General features: G+C 40.1%; 1 protein-coding gene across 2 annotated transcripts in view; it reads right to left on the reverse strand.

The window, feature by feature from the left end:
* Positions 1–16953, reverse strand: part of SPTBN1 (spectrin beta, non-erythrocytic 1) — a 192943-nt gene extending 175990 nt beyond the window's left edge. Inside the window, exon 1 of one of the 2 annotated variants that reach the window (XM_036111377.2) lies at positions 16742–16953. The gene's annotated coding sequence lies outside the window, so the exon portion shown is untranslated. Of the gene's footprint in view, positions 1–16022; positions 16101–16741 lie in introns of those variants that run through there. The other variant, XM_036111378.2, reaches the window with a different exon arrangement.
* Positions 16954–23337: the final 6384 nt, after the last annotated feature.

The raw sequence follows: 23337 nt of genomic DNA on the forward strand, positions 1-23337 counted from the left end.
AAATATGTGAAGAATGGGGAGGCAGATGGTAGAATAAGCTTGTAAGGATGAATCTTTAAGAAAGCCACATTGGTCTACGGAGTCTTAAATTAAGCACTAAGGATCAGTGAGTTAAAACTAAACACCATTGTATGGATTAATGTGAAGTGACCAAACTGAGTTTGTTTGTTGGCAAGAGTGGGTAGTGAGGACGGGCAGTGAGGGAATTAGCATCACTTACCGAGTGCCTGTAATATGCCAGAAGTGATGAGTATGTATTACTGCATTTAGTCCTGGCGCTGTGATACTTAGTAGATGGTAATTGTTGGCCTCATCTCCCCTTTGTATGAGAAAACCAAAACTCTTATACAATTTGTCCAAGATCATATCACCAATAAATGGCACTTATGTAGCAACAGGTGTCTATGTTGTTTTTAATACATCATTAATCTGAATTAGTAGAAAAATCTAAGTCATGAAATTAAAAAAAAAAAGTTTGGAGTTTCATTACTCTGAGGCACTTTTGTAAGAATGTGAAAATATTGTACAATCAGAAGGAGGCAAACTTTGGCCAAATGGTAGGTCCGGGCTTTCAAAGAATAAACAGGATGTTCTTAAAATTAACATACTGTTTGCAAGGGGTGACATGGACTTTTCAAAAAAAGCTTATTTTTTTCAAATTATACAAGTAAGACATGATTATTGGTGAACATTGGAAAATACAGAAAAGCACTTACAGGAAAACAAAAGTCACAATACTACCACACTCTACAAAAAATTGAGATTTGGAATATTTCCCCTTCTTTTGTGTGTGTGTTTTTTTCCCCACAGAGTGGAGATCATACCATTTAAATAACCTTGTGTTCTGCTTTTATTCCTTTATATTAAGAGCTCCCTATGTTATTAGAATGTTTTCAAGAATAATATTTTTATCAATATAATAACTAATAAATATTTGCCACGCATTAGACTGTCACATTACTTCTATCAACTTATTAATCCTCATAAGAACCCTCTAACATCTGTTATTATCACTGCCCCCATCTTACAGGTGAAGAAAGTGAGACAGAGTAGGGTTAATGACGTGCCCAATGTCCCAAAGTGAGTCCAAGGTAGACTTGGGATTCAGACCCAGGCAGCCCCTAGGTCAGCACATGTAACCACTACATTGTACTGCCTCCATAATATTTCCTCCTCTAACTTACCAATGATGGGCATTTGGTTTATTACCATTTTTTTCTTTTACAATAATATTACAATAGACCATGTTATGGGCACCTGAAGCACTATTTTATCTAAGCCTATTCAGATGGCAAAACTCTTACCACTCCAACAAGTTGAATTTATTTTCAGCTAGCTGACAACAGCTGTAGAAACATGTCAGATGGCTAGCGTTTCATAAACCAACTCAGTACTCCATCTACCCCTGATATGAACTTCCATGTGGTCCTCACCTGTCTCTTTCATTGCCATCTGCAGCAGACTTCTGTAATGTTTCCATCTGCCTTCACACTGCACAAAGAGCCAGCTAAAACCCTGGGTCTGTTCTGTACATCCCCTAACATTTATAAGCAAATTCCGTAAATTCTTGTGTCTGGAATATCTTAAATGCTAAATATTTGTTCCCAGTCTGATGAGCCGATACAAGGCATACACAGAGAGATGGCATCCAATATGCAGGTATAGAATTAAGATGAATAATTTTTTAATTCAGACAATAACCCAAGAAAAGGATATTCAAGTATTTTACCTTTTGCTTTTTTATCTTAGAGTGAATGACCGAAATCTCTTGCAAGATTAAAGGAATACATACTGCAATTCAATGGATGATCTGAGGTGAAAACTATCCAAAAGAGAGTTTCACAAGCAGATCAGATAATGGAGTGTTAAGTAAAAAAACTGGTGGCTCTAGCTTATAGTTCACATCTTCTGAACTCAGTTTACCAATCTGGCTATCCAAGAGTGTGTTTAAAAATCAAGGAATGTGTAAAAGAAGGGAAAGACAAAAACAAAAAAATTTAGAAATCATGGGCTCAATAAAGAAATTTTCCGAACTGTCAACAATACCATATAGAGAATTCATTTGCCATGTAAGAATGAAAAGATCAATATATCTAAAGAAGCTAAGTATCCCCCCTGAAATATGTTTAAGATACTGAAAGCGACAAAGCAAAATTCAGAACTTATAAATCTAATGACAGCAATATATAAGAAACAAAGCCATTTTGCAGGGTACTCTAAAAAGCTGTTAAGATTATTGCAATTAGTCTAAGTCCAAATTTCTAACGGACTTTAGAGGATAATTAAGATATCTGTTAATACCATCTTTCAAGAAATTCTTAATAGAAATTTGGTTTGTATGGGGCGCCTGGGTGGCTCAGTCGGTTAAGCGTCTGCCTTCGGCTCAGGTCATGATCCCAGGGTCCTGGGATCGAGCCTCGCATCGGGCTCCCTGCCCAGCGGGAAGCCTGCTTCTCCCTCTCCCACTCTCCCTGCTTGTGTTCCCTCTCTCGCTGTGTCTCTCTCTGTCAAATAAATAAACAAAATCTTAAAAAAAAAAAAAGAATTAAAAAAAAAAAAAAAAAGAAATTTGGTTTGTATTTAAGCCCTCCTAGAGGAAGTTCACTCACTGTTTTCATATTATGTTTAACATCTAAGTCCTCTCTGTTCTTATTTCCATTCAGTAATCTAAGTATTACTTTTTAAAAAATTTCATCTTCACAGCACCTAAGCTAATAAATAAGTTGATTGGATTATCCCCTCAGGCAGCCTCCACCTCTACCTAGCCATCCCTCACCCTCTGCAGGTGCTGATCATGTTACTATCGGGCTCAAACCTTTACAGGACCCCTCCTAAAGGCTGCACACCCCCACTCCTACTTTTTCATCGTCCTGACTTCAAAAAACAAGCCCATTTTTCTTTTAAATGGAGAGACCAGAATTAGAAAGTAAATCAATTACAAACAAGAATCAAGTACCGCAATAAATTGCAAAAAACTTAATACGGAGTCAAAAAAGGAATAAGAAAAAAAAAAAGATTCTGCAGGACAGTAACCAATGCCCTTTACTATGCTTCTACAAGGTTCTAACATTCAAACATCAATAATTCATATCCACATGACTCTCAGACATACAAAATATGGGCCTTTTTTTTTTTTTAAGCCTTCAGGGCCCAAATTTCTATTCAAACCGCAATTAGCGAGTGGGGTGAGTGGGGCAGGGGAACCTCAATGTGAAGTCTGGGATAATGCATCACTAATTAGTCCAGATAAAACTATGCAAGATAATATATGACACAGAAATATATTCCTACATACAGGTGCAAAAGATTTTAAGACTGCTGGAACAAAAAGATAAAAATAAACCTTACTAAAGAGGATAGCTACCATTTCTATTTCTTGGTAATACATTTAGAGGAGTGATTTTGCTCAAGTGAAATGACAAGTTTCAAGCTATTCTGCTGAACTGCAGCTATTTTAAGGCAGGCCAAGGCTGCCTTAGTGCTTGTCATACAGCTTGCTCCCAATCTCTTGGCAGTTCTCCAATGCATTCCAACTTCTTATGCACAGCCTTGCTGGAATCAGATCCCACTTATCTCTAAAGACACACTAAGTAAGATGTTGCCACATTACACAACCAACCTGCCATTTATTCCCATCAGATCACTTTGCACAATGTCTGACTAAAAAAAAAAAAAAAAAAATCAGACCACCATCTGTGTGGATACAGTTTAATCCAAATAATCCAACTTACATTGGTCCCCAAAACAAATATCAGAACACTGCTCAAACTGGGGAAAATGCTATACTCCACTGCCCAAAAAAAGGTTGAGTACTCACCAACTAAGTAAGGAGAACTGACATGGAAGGGAAAAAAGCAAGGTCACATCTTAAAAAAGAAATGCCTTAACTACAGATGTTAAGCCCTAATCATGTTCCCACTGCCTGCATCTTGAAGCAGATTATTAATCAGTGTATATTTTAAAGGATCATCTCAGTATTTAATGAGTCCCATTACTTCCTTTAAAAAAATAATTTAACCTAGCAATACATCCTCTAAGTCAATGTACTCTCTAATTGTTAATATTTGGCCAAAAAAAGTCCTCTTCAAAAACAACCTGGAATGGTTAACCACATGCTGCTACATTCCATTCTCGCTAAAAAAAATCTATTTAATTAGCACATCTGAGCTTCATGCTCTGCACAGCTGCACAACATTCCAGTGATAGGCCAGCTATCAATATACACTTTACATTAACATTACATTGAGGCCAGTTCTCAAATACGATCCACTAAAGATTTATTTATTTCACATGAACAAAAGTTTCCTTTAACAAGAGCGTAGTCCCAACGAAAATACATACTATAATTAGGAATAAAACATTCATGCAACATACACTAACAAAGTAATTCTTCAGAGCTGGAAATATATATATTATATATATACATATATATTATATATGTATATATATAATACTCAACTGACAGGTAAGAGTAGTCTTCCTCAGGAATAAGACAATAAATTAACCTGCTCCCTAATTAAACTTTCCCCCCTTATGAATCAAATGAGATTTTAAGAGCTAGGATGAAAGCTGGTGTTCTTAAAGTCAGGAACACACACTTCAAAAGCAAAATAAGCATTTCAAAATGAAAAATCATCCTGATTATCAAGGAAACTCAGAAATTCCTTTAGCAGGGGGTGTTGATTTAAAAACAAGCAAACAGGCAAAAAGCAAAACAAAAACAAAAACAAAAAACCACCTACCTTTAAAACAAAGAATACAACACAAGGTGCGCGCTGGCTTCCTTCCCACTCAAAGGGCACGTGAATGTCTGTGCTCCAGGATCCTGGTCATCCTTGACTCCAGCCCAGGAGATAAGCTGGGTATTTACAGACAGCCGGCAGCACAGAGTTGTCAGCCTCGCTGTGAAAAGGACCAGGCCCCTCTCAAAGAAGTTACCCAACGGATACCTCTGACCCCACTCACTTCCTAAAAAAAAGTGACAGGTGTACTCATCCATTCAGAGGTCCGGATAAGGCCACATTCCAGCCCCCTGCTCCCCCCACCACCCTGGGGCGCAGGGACCACTGTGAGCACTGTTTCACCTCAATACCTCCCCAAGTGCTAGACCCAATGTGTGCAGCTGCCTGGAGGTTCAGCTGAGATCCCTACTGCAGGCTTCAGACAGGCCAGGCACATTAACCATCAAAGCATTTCCCTTGATGAGCTGTGACGGTCCTCAAAAAGAATGATTCCCATCAGGTCGGGAGTTTCTGATGAATCCCTTATTTGGAGAGAGGAAGTCCATGTAGTGCAGCTGAGCTCCAACCCCCAACCCCGATCCATCCATCAGCCAACCCAGCTGAGTTTCCCTCTAAACTGTAAAAGGAGGGTGCCTCGGTGGCTCAGTTGGTTAAGCGGCTGCCTTCGGCTCAGGTTATGATCCCGGGGTCATGGGATCAAGTTCTGCATCAGGCTCCCCTTGCTCTGCGGGGAGCCTGCTTCTCCCTCTCCCTCTGCTTGTACTCTCTCTCTGTCAAATAAATAAATAAAATCTTTAAAAAATTTTTAAAAAATAAACTGTAAAAGGAACTACCACAGGCCTTCAGTGTTTAAATCTGGGAAGAAGGACGTTTGCCACGTTTCCTCCAGGCCCACCACTCCAGACAAGACCAGTAATAATTACAAAGTACCTCCTATAAACTGCTAGAAAGGGCTTTCTCTTCCAGTGAAAGGGTGTTTCTCCCCTGTTCCCACTCCTTTCCCTAAGCACATGAAAAAACCCTTTTAGCACCTTCTTCAGGAAAAGGCCAAATACTAGAATTAAGGCAGCAAAGAGGTGCTAGCAGGTCACCTCCATCCATCCAATGTCCCAAGGCTTAAACAGCTGGCTTGCATACTCAAATAAGTATACTGTTTTTTCTCCTTGAAACAGATCCTAGATCCAAAGATAGAATTTTAAAGAATTCAGCCAATACAAGGACCCTAAGAAAGTTGAGCTCTTAGTGTGTGTTTTCAACAGTTACAACCAAAACCAGCCCAGTAAAATTTAATACCTTTAAAACCCAGATTCTAATAACCACATCCATTCCATTTGTAACACTGTTACGGGGTAGCTGTTTTAAAGAATCTCTGAAATCTGAAGATAAAAGTAAAATCAGATGTTGTCCAAAGGATATGGAGATGTCCCTCAAGGGAATTAATGCAACCCTGATGAGAATTTTTCCAAAACAAAACAGAAAGCACACATTATCTAATGAGAACTTAATTTCTGATATTTTTCCACTATAAAAATTTTTTGTCAAAGAAGAAAAGTATAATAAAATTTGGATTTCTATTTCTTTACCATTTTTCTTTAGCACCCCTACCACTAAAAACTGCTCACCCCTACCACTAAAAACAGCTCAGGGCAAAAGTGTCCATGCCATAGCTTTAAATAAGACCAGTAATAGGATTTTATGTTTTGTCATGCTACATGTATTGACAGGAAGAGTAATAAACATCATCAAGTGATTATTTAGACTGTCAAAACTTGACATCTTTAACCTAAGAGCTGAGAATGTGGCCCTTATTTGTGAGATGAGTATGTGCACAGGGAAAAAGGTTTAAAGAATAAAGACCAAAATGTTAACTGCATGCTGCTGGAGTCACTAAATATCTGGTAATTTCAATTTTCTTCTTTGTATTCACTTTTATTTTCCATATGATCTACAATAAACATTTATTATTTTGGTAATCAAATATTTAAAAATTTTTATGTTAGATGATTTTATGCTAATTTATAACCTTAGGAAAGTATACATTCTTCATAAGCCATTCAGAAAAAAAACTACGCAGACTGTATTGAGTAGCAGACACTGTCAGATATTCAGGGATTGTAAGAAGGTAAAAAAGAATGAATATTTTAACTTTTAAGACTATTGTACTCACTATAAAAGCACTCCCATGCTACAGATTTAAAAATATAATGGAAAATGTTTAAACATCACAGAACAAAATAAATAAGCTTTGTTTTAGGGAAGCATCTAGGTTTTCCTTCCCCTTTAAATAAGTAAGATAAAAGGGCTAAAAGGGGGAGGGGAGTAAACCACAATAAGAACATGCATTATCCCACCCCAAAGACTGAACAGCTGGTGAAGAACATTCCAGAAAAATGTACAGCCCTTGAATGTTTAGATTTAGCCTTGAAGCAAACACACTAGGACAATTATCCCCGTACCTGCTCTCCAAGAGGGTAAGGAAACAACAAGAAACCCCACTCAGAGCCAGAGGCAATAGCCATAGAGGCTGATCTCCTGGAGGATGTTTTTTACCCTGCTCCCTTGTGGCCCAGTTCCTACATCTTTTCCCACACTCCACGGAAGTAATAAAATACCAAGGCTCTAACAAATTGCATATTTAAATAAGGAATGGAAACATCTTTTCAAAATTTCAGTGCTCTTTATGCCTTTAGTATTAAGACTGGTTTTCTGTAAGTTCTGGCAGAAAAAAAAATTGAATAGCAAAGGGTATATTTAGCTGATTAATCATTTTATTTATTAGTTTTTATCCATCTAAAATGAGGCTTATTGTGGTGTTAGGATATTTTTGATAAAGAGCAAGAATTTATTGTTAAGTACTTCCAAAAATTTCGGAAATGTGGAGAGATGAAATTAGAGCTCTTCCACAATCCACATCACCAAGTGATAACCACTTTCTAAGCATAGACATATTTAATTATACATATACACTGCCAAAGAATAAATTCTGCTTATTTATATGTCGTTCTGCACTTCACCCTAGTTCGTCTGTTGGGTAAAAATCTGTAATTATGTTTTAATACAGATTTTACTGCCCAACCAATGGCTTCAAGTTTATGTTAAAGATCAGAAATAGAAGGATGCTCTAGATTCTAGATCAGAGATGTCAAATGGCTCTAAAAATCATTCAGATGTTTACTCTCATAGTTTAGAGTTTATAAAGAATGGAATTATGACACCAATAAACAAGGGTCAACTTTAAAGCAATCTTGAAATTATAACATCTTACTTTCAGATCTCAAAGCACTCTTAACCTAAAATCCTCCTCAATCAACCACTTAAAATTGACAGCAGAAAAAACCCACAAAATTCATGGAAGTAAATAGTTCATTTCTACAAGCTACATTTTACAAAGTACCAACACAGCTGGGAATCTGAGCCGTAAAACAGAACTATTTCCTCCCAAAGATGAAGGGCAATGTGATTCATTCCTGAGATTCACTTTCAAAATGTTATCTCTACAAAATTCCTCACTTTAAAAGTCTTAAAATAGCCCTCTGCCTCTGTTCATGGTAGAGATTACTCAATCATACATACATCCCTCTGTCTCACCTATGTGATAGAGAGAGGCAATAAATATCATATACATACATACATAAGAATTTCATTTCATACAAAGAAGGAAGGATATTATTAAAATTCAGTCCTCTCACCCTTAGCCTATAATATTCCCAAATGGTAAGAAACCATTAATCAGAAATAATATAAATCTGGAGTTATTTTTATTTTAAAATTTTCACTCAGAATTTCATCTACTTTTCTGACCAATTTCAAAGAAACATGATGGTCTAATGGTTACAAAATTAGCTTCAGCAGCTGTGTTTGAGTTTCCACAAGTGAGAACAAGTATGTCACCGAAGTCTACTGCCCTCTCTGTGTAAGTATGCGGTTTGGAAATACTAAAGAATCCTGGTCTTCCCCACCTTCTCAGCTGACCCAGGTTAGTGTAGAGTCAAGTTAGCATTCCATCACATCTAAATGCTCTACTTTTCTCTGAGACCTATACCCTGAAGATGCTAACTTACTCATTTTTCCTCTGCTCTTAGAGTGTACAGAAGGACAGATAAGACAATTCTTTAGAAATTTAAACTATTCCTTAATAATGACCTATAAGTGGCCAGACTTGCTTTTTTCTTTCCTTTTTTTTTAACAATTAACATAAAGTGTTGCTTGCTTTTTTGATTATTAAAAAAATGGTCCTCGTGGTAGTCTATTAGATTTACTGTACTCTTCTCTATTTATAAAATTTTTCAAAACTCAAAATGAGAAACTTTAAGTCATAAGAATTTCCTTTCTTACAAGAATGGAAATCAGCCATCAACCCACCATCTAAAGCATTAACATTTTAATATATTTCCTTCTAGTCTTTTATTTACTATAACAAAACTGGACTTATACCCTATTATATAGCATTGCATAAAGGTATTTCCACTGAATACAATATTGTTAGCATTTTCTCATTTCAGTAATATTCTAACCATTATTATTTTAAGCACTATACTGAATTCCATCCTGTCCCTGTGCCATAATTTGAGTATGTCCCAACTTTTTCACTATAAATAACGGTAAGAAAGTCCTTGTTTAAAAACTTCTGTCCTTATTTTTACTTATTTCTTTTAGGTTACAGAACTACAAGTGGGATTTCACTCCAAAAAATATAAACATTTAAGGTTTCTATTATATAAATATATAACCCAGTTTTTTCTACTAAGTTTGTATTAATCCAAATATTCTCCCAACAGATAATGCAGAGCTCCTATTTTATAGCATCCCAGAGAGCATTATTTACCCACCAATTAAAGTGGAAAAATTAATCTAATTGTTTTGTGTTTCAAATTACTGGTGAGTTTGAACAATTTAATATAGTTATAGTTATTGTCTTCCTTGATTTCTTTTATAAACTATCTGTTCATACCCTTTCCCCCAATAGTAGGATTTTAGTGTTTCCTTATTTGTTAAAAATAGGCTTTAGTTAGGTTTGCCTTTCCTATAATTTAGACATGGTACATAAGGACAAGTTTAATGTAGACTGAACTTAGCATTATTTATCTAAATGATGGTATGTTTGCTGGAATGTATCTTTTCTGAATAAATCAAAATATTTATTTGAAAGAAAGCATAAAATTAAGACTAAGCAAACCGTCCATGTCTCATGGTAATTAAAATGTATTGTGATAGTGGATTATCTTACTTAGCTTTAATAATCCTTTGTGATAGGTACCACCATGCAGATGGAGATACTGAGGCACACAGAAAGGTCAAGGTAGTTTGCCCAAGGTCACTTAGTCTGTACATGGAGTCACCAGGTTGTGCAACTCCAGAGCCTAAAGCTCAGGAGCCTTGCATCCAACAGCCTCCCATCAGCCACACTGGCCCTGACCTCTCTCAACTCCTCTAACATTATCTCCACTAAGGGTTTCTGCTGGAATCTCAAATTTAACAAGTTCAAAGACAAAACTGATTCTCTTCCCAACCAGATTTCCATTCTTCACAGCGTCTATTTCTGTCATCATCCAAATTTGAAACCCAGGTCACCTTAGCTCCTCATCCACTTAGGTCTACCTCCCATCCATTCACTCTGCGAGCAGTTGGCACAGGGTTGGGCCATCACAGCCCTTCTCCCATCTCTCCCCTCCTTCTCATTCCCTTGGCTACCACCATAACCTGCTGCCTTAACCTCCAGAACCCCCCACCCGCAATCACCTATTTCCTGTCTCCCTGCTTTTGATTTCCTCCTGTTCCACTGTATTTTGAACTCTGCCAGAGTGCTGTTACTCAAATATCTTACCATCACAGAATTTTAGGGATATACAGGATCTTAAAAATTAAGCATGAGATCCAATCAACTGGTAGTTACTGCCTAGAACACTATATTGAGAATGTTACTGAGGCTCTACCTCAACTCTGTGGAAAAAAGAGTGTCATGCCTGATTTTCTGATCTGCCAGGGAGGGAGGGAATGGTGCCCATGTGCCAGGCTTTAACCCCCACTATAATTTCATCTACGTCCTTCATTTTATAAATTTAAAACAGACCAGAAGGGTAAATGGCTTGCCAAAGTCACACACCGGGTCAATAAGAGGTCTTTTATCTGCTGGGGACATATAGAGAATATATTCTATAGAGTATATAGTCCTTAGATTCAGGAACTAAATCTTATTCACCATTAGACCAGCCCACACCACCATCACTCTAACCCAATTTCAAGCCCTGGCAAGAGAAGGTATCCAATAATTTGTTTACTGCATCAAAAACAATACTGCAGGGTAATCTTCGAGTAGCAGCAAAGGGAAAACAGTAGTCTAAATGCTTCCTGGTAAAAAGAACTATAATTACACTATTTTCAAGAACAGGAACCTGAGCCGACAAAGGGTTTCCAATAAGTGGTCTTGTACAGCCTGTGCTGATCAATATATAAATTCCACTTGTAACACAGCCTTTTAAAAAAATAAAAGAATAAGCCGTTTATTAGCTCTTTTGACATAAAAATATCCAGGCAGTTTTGGGAAAGCATTTAGAAGAGGTCAGTGGCTCATACAGCTTAGGAAGTTTGAAGAGAAAGTAATGGAACTGTTATTAACTGAACACCTACTATGTACCTAGCACTGTACCCTGCTGTCTCACAACTGTATCACGAAGTATTATCATTTCAAGTTTACTAATAAGGAAACTGTGGTTTCAAGAGGAATGAACTATCCCAAAGCCAGAACCTAGCTGTGGCCACATGGCTAGTATACAAAAGCCTTAGGATCTGAGCCCAGATCGGTTTGACTCCAAAACTAATGCTCTTTCCCAACTGAAAAAAAAATTTTCCTGCAATAACAAAATCGTCCTCACAAACCTTAAAGCACAAAAACTGATTATGACTCTACTGAAATTACAAATGACTGTTCATCAAAAGAAACCACAAAGAGTTTTTAAAAACAAACACTAACTGGGAGGTAATTTTTACAACATGTATAATCCATGGGGATTAGCAGGCAATCTACACAAAGAACTCCTACAAATCAATAAGAAACAAATCTAAAAGATAAATAGGCAAAAGCTTAATGAGGACTTCACAAAAGAAGAAACCCAAATGGCCAATAATATACTTAACATCAATAGTCAGGCAAGTGGCAAATAAAAAGCATGATGAGATAACATTTCATAAATATCAACTGGACAACATTTTAAAGTCTGGTAAATGAAGTAGTGGCAAAGTTGTGGAATTATTATAACATGTACACTACTAGTAGGAACACAAGTAGTACAATCACTTGGGAAAAACCATTTGGCATATCTAGTAAGGCTGATGATACACATATCCAATTATCCAGCAAATTTCATTCGTGAGAGAAAGAGACCGACAGATAATGTGTTTGTATCTATCTCCACATATGTATTAAAAGACATGTAGAAGACATATTCACAGTAGCCTTTGTACAAGAGCAAAAAAATGGAATCAATCCAAATCTCTATCCACAGCAGAAGGAATAATAAGCTGTAGTGGAATACTACACAGCAGTAAAAATGAATGAACCACAGCCACAAAATGAATGAATCTCAGGAATATAATGTTAATCTAAAAGTGCAAGTCACAGAAAAATACATAAAGTGTAATTTCTTTTATATAAAATAAGAATTTTTAGAAGGATAACCCATAAAGAAGAGCAAGGGAATGATAAGCATAAAACTCAAGACAGTGGCTGCTTCAGATGGGATCACAGAGGATCACACAGGGGACTATGAATACACGATGACAAGGTTCTTCTTCCCAAACTAGGTGATGGGTGCCTGAGTGCCCACTGATTTATGATTCTGTCACAGATCTTTTATGAGCATTATTTTGTATGTACAAATCACTTAATAAAGAACTTTAAGAAGGCAATGGACCAGAAGGGCAGGACACTGAATATACCAGGAGAAGTAACTGATGACAGAGAACAAGAGATCAGAGAAGAGCAAAGGGAGCAGAGGGGGCCCTTGCACTCAGGGGCTTAGCTTCCTGGACTCTAGTTCTGCTATCTCAAAGCCAATGCCTTTTTGTCTAGGCAGGGAGGGGAGACTGTTTTTCAACTTTAGAGGTGTTCTAGAAAAGAACTAAAAAACCTGACTAGTCTAAATAAACTATAAAAAAAATAAGGCTCCTCCATTTAAAAATTAAAGAACTTTACAAAGTATTTCTGTATTAAATGATTTACAGCCAGTGTATCCCTTTCTTCCACACCACTTAGTGACCCAAGGGAAAAAAATGTGCCAATATTTCAGCAAAAGTAAAAACAAAAGAAAGATACTAGAAGGATATGGAGGTCCCTTGCTGAAGGAGTAGAGCAGTTTCTCCATTTAAGATGCATGCAAGTCACTTAGGGGTCTTGTTAAAATGCAAATTCTGATTGGATAGGTCTGGGATGAGACCTCTAAGAATCTGCATTTATAACAAGCTCCTGATGTTGCTGTTTCACAAACCTCACTACTGTAGCGAGAGACATTATGAAAACACCTTCTCTAGCGACGTCTAAAAACAGAAGTGTGGGTGTCTCTAATTGGGGTAGTTTCATTTTACCCACCAAAATAAAGAAATTGATGATACTATTCCTACACTATATAAACTTGGGTACAGGATAACTGTTATCAGAAAAATCAAGAATACTAAACTAGGTCTTTTGCGAAGAAAAAATGCTCTGAGAGACAGCAAAGACTGAAAACTTAAAAGAGAAATCCATGAGAACTTTTACTCACTTCGACAAACCTACAGAAGTAGCCTTTCCAGAAGGGATATTAGCCCTTTCCTTATGGAAGAATGGTTTCCCAGTAGTATTAAACCAGGACTACCAAAAGGAAATCCACAGAACAGTAATTAAAGACTGATTAGAATGCAGATGTTGGTCATGGCCCAACATAATTAAAGGAGTATTATCACTCTTTATATTACATATATACGTGTGTGTGAATAGCTCTAGAATTCTAAGAATATGCTCTTAAAACGAAAGGCTTATTATTTTAACGAAAACCACATCAAATAATTTCCACTCATCATGTCTGTTTAGTAGTAGTAAAATCCTTCCACCTCAAAATAGTGTTCTGCATGTAGAGTCATGCTTTCATACAGCACTCAATAACCACTCAAACAAACTCTTCTAAGGAAATGCCAATGCCAAGTCTCTGCTAAGGATGTGTCACAAGTAGAGAGTGAGGTCTTCTCACTTGCTCCTACAACATCACAGGCTGTTGTTACTAGTCTCACCCTAAGAGATGCTCTGCACAGCAAGCCTGCACAGCAGTTTCCTCACTGTCCTAATACTTAACTCTCAGATGAAGGGTTTGGTTAGTCCAGAGAGGACAGTTACAAAGAGTGTAGCCTAACAGAATTCTGCACCTGGTGTGTAAGTCAGAACAGCTAAACCCCCTGCGCCATCAACACAGGATATTTTTTACAACATAATAAATCCAAAATGTCTGGATAATCCATGGAAACAATACTCCCAAACATCTTTATGCATCACAGTTTTATACAACCAAAGCAACGATGAAATCCAAATTCAAAAATATTCTACATTTTAATGGCCCTCTATTAGAGAAACTCAAAATAATGCACATAAACCACACAACTTACATTCAGTTCTATTCAGCACAGCCACATAAAATCAAATGCTGGATTCATTATTAGAGATTTTTTAAAAATAAAAGTAGATATGCCCTTGCATTGAAACACTGACCTTCCCTTCCAGTTAGCATACTGAAATGCCTTTTTTCAGGTATACATTTTAGAAGAGGTGACATTTAGATGTGTCCCCTTTGCCATCCCACATTGAATAAATGAATTGTAGAAGTGGCATTTAGAAGAGAAATTACTGGTGTTCCCAGACTAAACAGATGGGGACACTGGGCATCATCTCCTTCTAACCAGATACCAGCCAGAGGCCTTGGTGGTCTGCGTTTCTCCACCCCCCTCCCCAGCCACATCTGCAAAAAATATGTACACAAAAAATACATATAAACAAACACAAATGCAGTCAGTTACCATGATAATCCCATTAGTCATGACTGGATACTTAACTGGGGCTACCTAAATCAATCTGAATACCAATTTACCAACAATCATGACACTTACCTAATAATCCTTCATAAAGAATCCAAATCTCTAACTGTGCTTGACTTACAGAAAAAGCAAATGATAAAAATAAAGCAAATACGGGTTAAAGAAACAGTTTACTATCCACCAAAAAATATGCTCCTTTTAAAACAACTTACTGAATATTAATATTTTTAAAAATGTCTCAGAGCCATAAGAACTAAAACACACCAACCCTTTTATTTCAAAAAATGTTTTCCTACAGGAAAAATTCATATCCTTAGTATTAACCAAAGACAGAGGTACTGTAATGTTACCGCCGTAAAGCTTCAATTAATCAACTTTTCACCTATGAAGAAATCGATGGATAGTTGCGTTGTAGTCACAGATTATGGGTAATGCACAGAAAAACACTGCGACTCCCAATACTGACTGCACCACTGCCTCCGCACACCACCGGGCCTGTCCTCCCTGCAGCCCCTCCCTAGGGCTCAGGTCCCTCGGTCGGAGATTAGATTCCGGTCCGCAGCCGCAGGCCGGCTCCCTGAGCGCTGCAGGACGCCCCTTCGTCCGAGCACTGCCGCGACCGGTGGGGCGGGAGGGGTCACCCCAAACCAGTCCCCCCCCCACTTCACGGCTAGGTGACCTGGTCCTCCTGACGCCACATCCAGCTGAAGCAGCATGACAAGGTAGAAGCAGCTCCCGGCCCCGGCCAAGGGCAGCCCCGGGCCTGGGTGGGGCCGGGCGGGGGCCGCAGGCGCCGAGTGGCCTTGCCAAGCCCCGGCAGCGAGAACCAGGGGAGGCTGCGATACTGCTGCATTGTGCTGCATCACGGCGAGGGCACTGGGAGCCATCCATCTTGCCAAAAAAGCACATCCCCGCCCAAATAAACCCACCGAATCTATTTTTCTCCTCTGCTGAAGCACCCCCACACTCGCCCTCTCCTCGCTCTGTGGCCCGGCTTTTGATTGGAAAAATAATGGACTTGGTTTGTATACTGACATCGACAACACTCCCCTCCCCATCTGACGGCAGACACTTGGCATCTTTCCTCTCACAAAAACAAAGGGAAGACTCCCCCGGAAAAAAAGAGGGCCGCGGGCGTGGTGTGAGGGATGAGGACGAGAGGGGCTTCCAGCCCACCCCCCCCCCCCAAAGGCCCGCCCGGAGGGTCCCCGCGCTGGTACAAACCTGTTGAAGAGCGGGTGGCTAGAGCTGAAGGGCGGGCGCCGCCGCGGCTCCGCGCCCCTAGGCGGCTCACGCCCAGCCCTGGGAGAGTGGGGACGGCGGTGAGGGCGGGGGGCGGGCGCGATGATGGGCGGGGGGGCTGTGTGTGGGGGGGCGCCGGGCCGCCGCCTCCGGCTCAGCTGCAGCGCTGCGCAGCGGGGACCACGCCTGGCCGCATCCCCCGTACCGTTACGCGCAGAGTCGGGCCCTGTCAACGCCGCCCCCGCTCCCCACCAGCCCCGGCCGTAGGGAGGGCACCCGAGAATACGCCCTCCCTGCTGCCCACTCCGCACCCACCCCCGCGCCAGGGACCGCTGCGCCCTGCAGGAGGGAGGAGGCGGTGGAGGCAAGGAGAAGGAATGGGCGCCGCTGCGCGCGATGGGGCTGGGCGGCCGCGGTGCGCACAGGGGAGCTGCGTTCGCCTCACTGCGGAGCCTGCCGCCCCTGCCCGCAAAGCCCGCGTACTAATAAGCACAGGCGACCCAGGCTCCCCGCGCCGCCCCCGCCCGGGCTCTGCAGCCTCCCCGCCCCCACGCCGCTCTCAGGGCGCAGGGCAGCGGTGGGGCAGCGGCGTCCTCCCGGCCTGGGCCCGCGCCCCTCCTCCTGCCCGCCCGCCGCCCAGGATCCCGCCCGGGAGGCAGCCCCAGTGAGTTGGCATCTTCCTGCCTAGGCCCCCCACCTACCTCCCGCGGATAAGGGGGTGGGGGCGCCGGGGTCCCGTCCTCCTCCCGCTCCTCGGCGGCCGGGCGGGTGGGCCGGGAGGCGACTCCGCGGGGCTGTCCGCGGCTGGGGCCGGGGCTCACAGGACGGGACCAGTGGGCGCTGCTGCGCGGGGCTGCGCGCTCGCTCCGGGCGGAGAGGCGGCCGAGGGAGGGACTGGAGGAATCCGCAGCCTGCACGGCAACAGCTGCACTGATTCCGGGGGCTGGGCGGGAGCGCGGGGCGGGGGGGAGAAGGGGAGGGAGCAGGCAGGGAGGGGGCGAGGGGCGGGGAGAGGGAGCGCGCGGGCGCCGGGAGCGCGCACACGCGCGCGCGCACACGCTCTCTCCCGCACACCCTCCACACTCCGCTCCGCTCGCCGCTCCTCCCTCCCTCAGTTCCTCCCTCGCCTGCCCTCGGCGCCTGCCCCGAGCCCCGCAGCCGCCCACCCAGCGCCTGCTGCGCGCGCTAGCCGAACCTCGGGCGCGTCCACGCACTCCCCAGCCCAGGCTCTGCCCCAGCCCGCCGCCGACCTCGTCCTCTGCCGCGGGGACCCACCAGGGCTGGCCTAGGCAGGGTGGGCACCGCCGCCGCCGCTACCCGGGCAAAGGGACAATGGGGGCTTTGTCCCCACAGCCGGCGAGGGCCAATTTCACGTTTAATTTGAGGCTAATTTGATTATCGCCTTGGAAAGGGGCAGCCTAATTTTCTACGTGATTTGTGCAGCCTCTTTTCGCCCGCGATGTTTGCGTTTGGAACGCGACGGAGAGTGTTGAGGGAGGTTTTAGAACGTGGTTTGGTTGGTTTGATTTTAGAATTTAAGTGGTGATGCCGTATAGGTTCCGCCCAGCCTGATGAAGAGCGACAGGGACCTCTCCGTGGGAAACCTTGGGCGATGGGGGCAGGGAGTTGTTACTCTGTGAAGTCAAGCTCTTCCTCCCCCCACCCCCTTGTGAGTGCTTCTTCACCCTGTCCCTCCCGGTAGCTGCGAACAGACCCTACAAGTGGTTTGTCCAACTCCTGCCTCTGGGCGTCCTGGCTCACTTTAACCTAAAACCGGGTGCTCTTCCCGAGCCACCCTTGCGTAGTGGGGTCCTTCAAGCTTCAGTACAAGCCCCCTGATGGCTTGAGGGTTTCATTTCTCCCCCTACGCGCAAACCCTGAGATGGACACCGGACGCTTAGTCGAGTTTCTATCAAGTGCCAACGCCCCTTCTCAACCAGCTTGCCCACCCAATCCCACAGATATGTAGAAATTCTGGAACCGCCACTGCCAGGGAGAAAAGATGGTGTCATCACCGTGTCCACGAATAGAAACGCTCTTTAGAGAGCAGAGTCTAGGGAAACTGACGTTCTGCCTGCTATGTAGGTGCCCAGCGGCGGCACTGTAAGCTTTCAGAGGGAGGAGGGGCCCTTCTGGATTGAAAAAGCCCAAAGGCTTTTCTCCCTAAAGATCTGACCCTCAACCCCTGAACTGAAAAACAAAACAAAACAGAAATAAAAGATAAATAGTTCAGATCATGCTTATATCTGAAATCAATAGACCCGAGGGCTGATGAGTTTGTATTTTTTACATGTATTTTTATATGAATATTTTTATGAGACAACTCAGGACCTTAAATGAATATTTTTAAATAAATCTAAATGAAATTGTTCAAGCAAAGTGAAGATGATTCTTCCTTTTAGTGCTTCGCCATCAGTTTGAATGTTTGTACCAATGTTTGCTTTTGATATATATGAAAAAATATTGAGAAAGGCAAATAATTTAGCATTTTTCTCAAAGGGTTGATCAACACCTCCAGAAAGTGAACTCTCCAAGGACAGGGTTCTTTTGTCTGTTTGTTCGCTGTTTGTACATAGCAGGCAGTTAGGAGGTGCTCGAAAAATATTTGTTGAATTGAATTGTACAGAATCAACATGTAAGTGGCTGCCCTCATTAGGTAATACAGGAAATCCACCAGGAATCAAAGTTGTTTCCCTTTCATTTATTTTGCTCCATAGCCCTCAGCACCTCCCCACCCACAATGTTAATGAAATACCAAAGAAAACAATGGCAATTCGGGAAAATGCTTGTTTAAATTCTTCCAGTATTATTCTGAAATGGTGACTCTTAACAGCTTCCTTTATCGCAGATAATAGTACTTGACTAACTACATTTGCTGGATGAGTCACCTCCCTTAATTTTTAAAAATTTCTTTCAAAAAGGGAAGAAATTTCAACCTTAGCAAGGTACTCTAGTAAAGTGCCAATAAGTATTCCAAAAATGTAAAAGGCAAGGATTCAGAGTTTCACTATAAATACCTGAGTTTTCACCAGACTTTCACTATAAATACACTATAAATACCTCACAATTTTGAATTCTTACCCTTTGTTGGAAAAAAAAAATCATCAACTAGGAGAGTCCAGGGTACTATGACCCCCTCCAAAAAAAGTAACAGGTGAAAGAAAAGACAGTCTAAATATGGAGAGATTATTGGAGAAGGCATATATTTCTGTGACAGGCAAGAATCTAGAAAAAGATGAAAAGCCTTTGTCAGTAATTATGATAACTCAAAAGGATTATTCTCAAATATCTCAGAAGCAGCTTTGTTGAAGTTCTTCCTCACATCGCAAGATGATTTAAAGGAATCTAGAACTATTGATACCATGTCTATAACATATTATAATACTACTCTCCATTTTTAAAACCATGTGATTATATATGGCTTTGTCTCCATAGAAATAGTACTTTATTACAAAATTTTTTCAGATATAAATTATTATTTTAACTTTCCATTCAAAATGTAGGGGAAAATACTGTCAATATATATATTAGTCACTATAGACTGACTAGGTTATGATGTTATAATACACAATTCCCAAATCTCAATATAATACATAAGTTCCAAATCAGCGAAAATTAAATTATTTCTTATATAAAATCAACTGTGGTTCCAAGAGACTCTCTGGGGAAGCTGTCTTCTATGTGTCAGCTCAGTGTTCCCGAATACTTTAATATTAAGGTTCTCCCATGTCAGTAGGTACTTCTACAATCTCAAATGTAAGGGAAGAGTATGATGGAGGGCTAAGTACCAGCAACTAAATACTTCCACCCGGAAATGACACAAGGTTACCTCCACTCACATTTTATTTGCCAGAGCAAGTCACATAGCTACACTTGAAACCAGATAATAGTATTGTCTGCCTGTTTATTTAGAAAAGAGAGAATGACAAAGTATTTCCTTGGTTACATTAAATTAACCCAATTAAAACCCATCTTTTATTGTATTGATAATAACCTAAAATTTTAAATTCAGAACACATTTTGAAAATTTGAATAATTTTTTTTTTTCATCTCTGTTCACTCCTAAACTTGACTTCCTTTCAACTCTGAACTAGTCTGGGAAGTTTCCTCATAGTAGAAATGTTCTATTTGGAGCTTCACACATATTAATTTTGCACTGGGAAAGCCTAAAGACTTACATGTTTGAGGGGTCAATATTATGAATGAATAGTTTTTAAGCACTAGTAACACATTTACTGCTGTATAAAATAATTCATTCTTTCATTTATTCAAGAAATATATATGCCTTAATCTGTTCTAGGCTTTGAAATAGAGCAATGGGCAAAACAGTAAAAAAATCACTGCCCTCGTGGATCTTCCATTCTAGTAGGATGGAAGTCAATCAGTCAATCAATAAACAAGTAAACAAGTAAAATATATGTATGATGATAAATCTGAATAACCTAAATATGTAGAAATAATATTTATAAAATGATAAGTAGCCTCAGCTTTCTAGGAAAGAATCCTCAAATTTTCTATTAATAAAAATAACCGTTAAGTAGCAATTGTAAAATGCTTTCTAGTTTTTGAAGCGCTTTAGCAGATATATTTTTTGTCCTTTTTGTTAGTTCTGCAGGATAGATATTAACCCCATTTTATAGGTTAGAAAACTGAAGACACCAGTAGGTTAAATGAGTTGCCCAAATTCGCACTGCTACTAAATGCCACTGGTATCTGGTTAGAAGATAGCATATCAGAGCTGTGTGCTTGGCATTGCATATTATTAAAAAGTAATTAGGTTTGCAAGATGGAAAAGTTCTTTATGGGGCGCCTGGGTGGCTCAGTCAGTTAAGCGTCTGCCTTCAGCTCAGGTCATGATCCCAGGGACCTGGGATGGAGCCCCGCATTGGGCTCCCTGCTTGGCGGAGAGCCTGCTTCTCCCTCTCTCTGTGTTGCTCCCCCTGCTTGTGCGCACTCTCTCTCTCTCTCTCTCTCTCTGTCGAATAAATAAATAAAATCATTTTTAAAAAAGAAAAAGTTCTTTGAGATGAATGGCGGTAATATTTGCACAGCTATGTGAATGTACTTAAAGCCATTGAACTGTACACTTAAAAGGGTAAAAAATGGTTAATTTTATGTTATGTATGTTACCACAAGTTTTAAAAATGTTCTCAAAAAATTAAAAAAAATGTTTTAAATAATTCTAAATCGAGACCTCTAGAATAATAGGGTAAATGCTTTCTCACCTCTTCTTCAGTTAACACACTTGTTGGATTACACTGTTCATTCCCTCTGTATTGTGAGCATATTGATGGATGTCCATGGCACACCAAGCACATTCTGACAGTAGGCTCTCCTCTGCTACACCTGTATTTTTCAGGTCCCACCATTATGCTATATATTTACCAAGTCATTTGGGTTTATTCCCAAATTTATTTATGCCAGTTATGACAATTGAACCTATTTTACTTAATAATTATACTTATAATTAAACAATACATCAATCAATTAAATATGAGTGTGCAGAGAGACTCCTTTCAGTGATAAGTTGCGTATTTTTAAACGTCTGATTAAAGGCTAAAAATATTGCCATCAAATTATAGGTGGGCAGGATAACAATAAAATTTAGGGAGGAATGGAAATCATAAAAACCTTGAAATATCCAGAGTCAAGTTGCTTTGCTAGTGTCTTTAAGTTCTTAGTCAACTTAAAAGAAATCAGAGTGTATCAGATAGCTGTGGCTTATGCAAAGACAAAGTGGTCTTTCACTCCATAAACATGTTGGAAGAAACCCTTTGACCATCAAGAGATTAGCAGGGGAACATACATTTATAAGTTTCAAGTAAAGTAAAATTTTATGTCTCTTTCCAGATATAAATCTATTGTTTTTTTTTCAAAATGTGTCTCAAGGATTAGGCAACAAATTATTAGATATGGCGCCAAAACCATGAGCAACAATTATAAAAATAGACAAACTGGACTTCATCAAAATTTAAAACTTTTGTGCATCGAAAAACATTATTAAGAAAGTGAAAAAGCAATCTAGAGAATAAGAGAAAAATATTTGCAAATTACACATCTGTTAAGGGTCTACTATCCGTAATATATAAAGAACTCTTACAACTCAACAACAAAGAAACAACCTAATTCAACAATGTGCAAAGGACTTAAATAGAATTTTCTCCAAAGAAGATATACAAATGGGCTTTGAGCACATGAAAATATGTTCAACATCAGTAGTCATTAGAGGAATGCAAATCAAAACCACTCTGAAATACCATTTCATACCCACTAGGTTGGCTTTAATTTTTTTTAAAAAAGAAAGAAAATAACAAGTATCAGCAAGAATGTGGAGGAATGGAAGCCTCATATATTGGTGGTGGAAATGTAAAATGGTGCAGATGTTATGGAAAATAGTTTGGCAGTCCCTCAAAAAGTTAAATGGGATTACCATGTTACCCAGCAATTCCATTCCTAGGTATATGCCCAAAAGAACTGAAAACAGGTACTCACACAGTTGTACACAAATATTCATAATAGCACTATTTACAATAGTCAAAAGGTGGAAACAACCCAAATGTCCATTAATGCATGAATCAAAATATGGTATATACATACAATGGAATAGTATTTAGCCATAAAAGGAATGAAACAATGATGTATGTTACAATGTGGGAAAAAAAATAACAGACACAAAATGTCACTTATTATTTGATTCCGTTTATATGAAATATCTAGAATAGGTAAATCCATAGAGATAGAACATAGATTGATCGTTGCCAGGGAATGGGGGAGGAGCAGGGGAGAGGATGGGGTATAACCATTTAATTGGTATGGAATTTTATTTGGGGGTGATGAAAGTGTTTTAGAACTACATAGAGGTGGTAGCTACACAACATGATGAAGATACTAAATGCCACTGAAATGTTTGCTTTAAAATAGTTTTATGTTATCTGGATTTCACTTCAATTAAAAAAATATAATTCAAAAGTGAAAGTCTTTTTTATTTCTCATTTAACATCATTTTTCAATAACCAACCAACCACTTGTCACATCAGGAAAATGGGCTTCTGCATGTTCTTTTTTTGTTTTTTTTAAGATTTTATTTATTTATTTATTTATTTATTTATCAGAGAGAGAGAGATTGAGAGCAAAGCAGGGGGGGCGGTGAGTGCCAGGCAGAGCAGGCAGAGGGAGAAGCAAGCTCCCCAAGGAGCAAGGAGCCTGATGCAGGACTCCTGGGATCATGACCTGAGCCGAACACAGCCACTTAACCAACTGAGCCACCCAGGCGTCCTTGCATGTTCTTTAAAACTTT

Source organism: Halichoerus grypus, chromosome 10, assembly GCF_964656455.1.
Source record: "Halichoerus grypus chromosome 10, mHalGry1.hap1.1, whole genome shotgun sequence".
In the NCBI taxonomy this organism is placed as follows: domain Eukaryota; kingdom Metazoa; phylum Chordata; class Mammalia; order Carnivora; family Phocidae; genus Halichoerus; species Halichoerus grypus.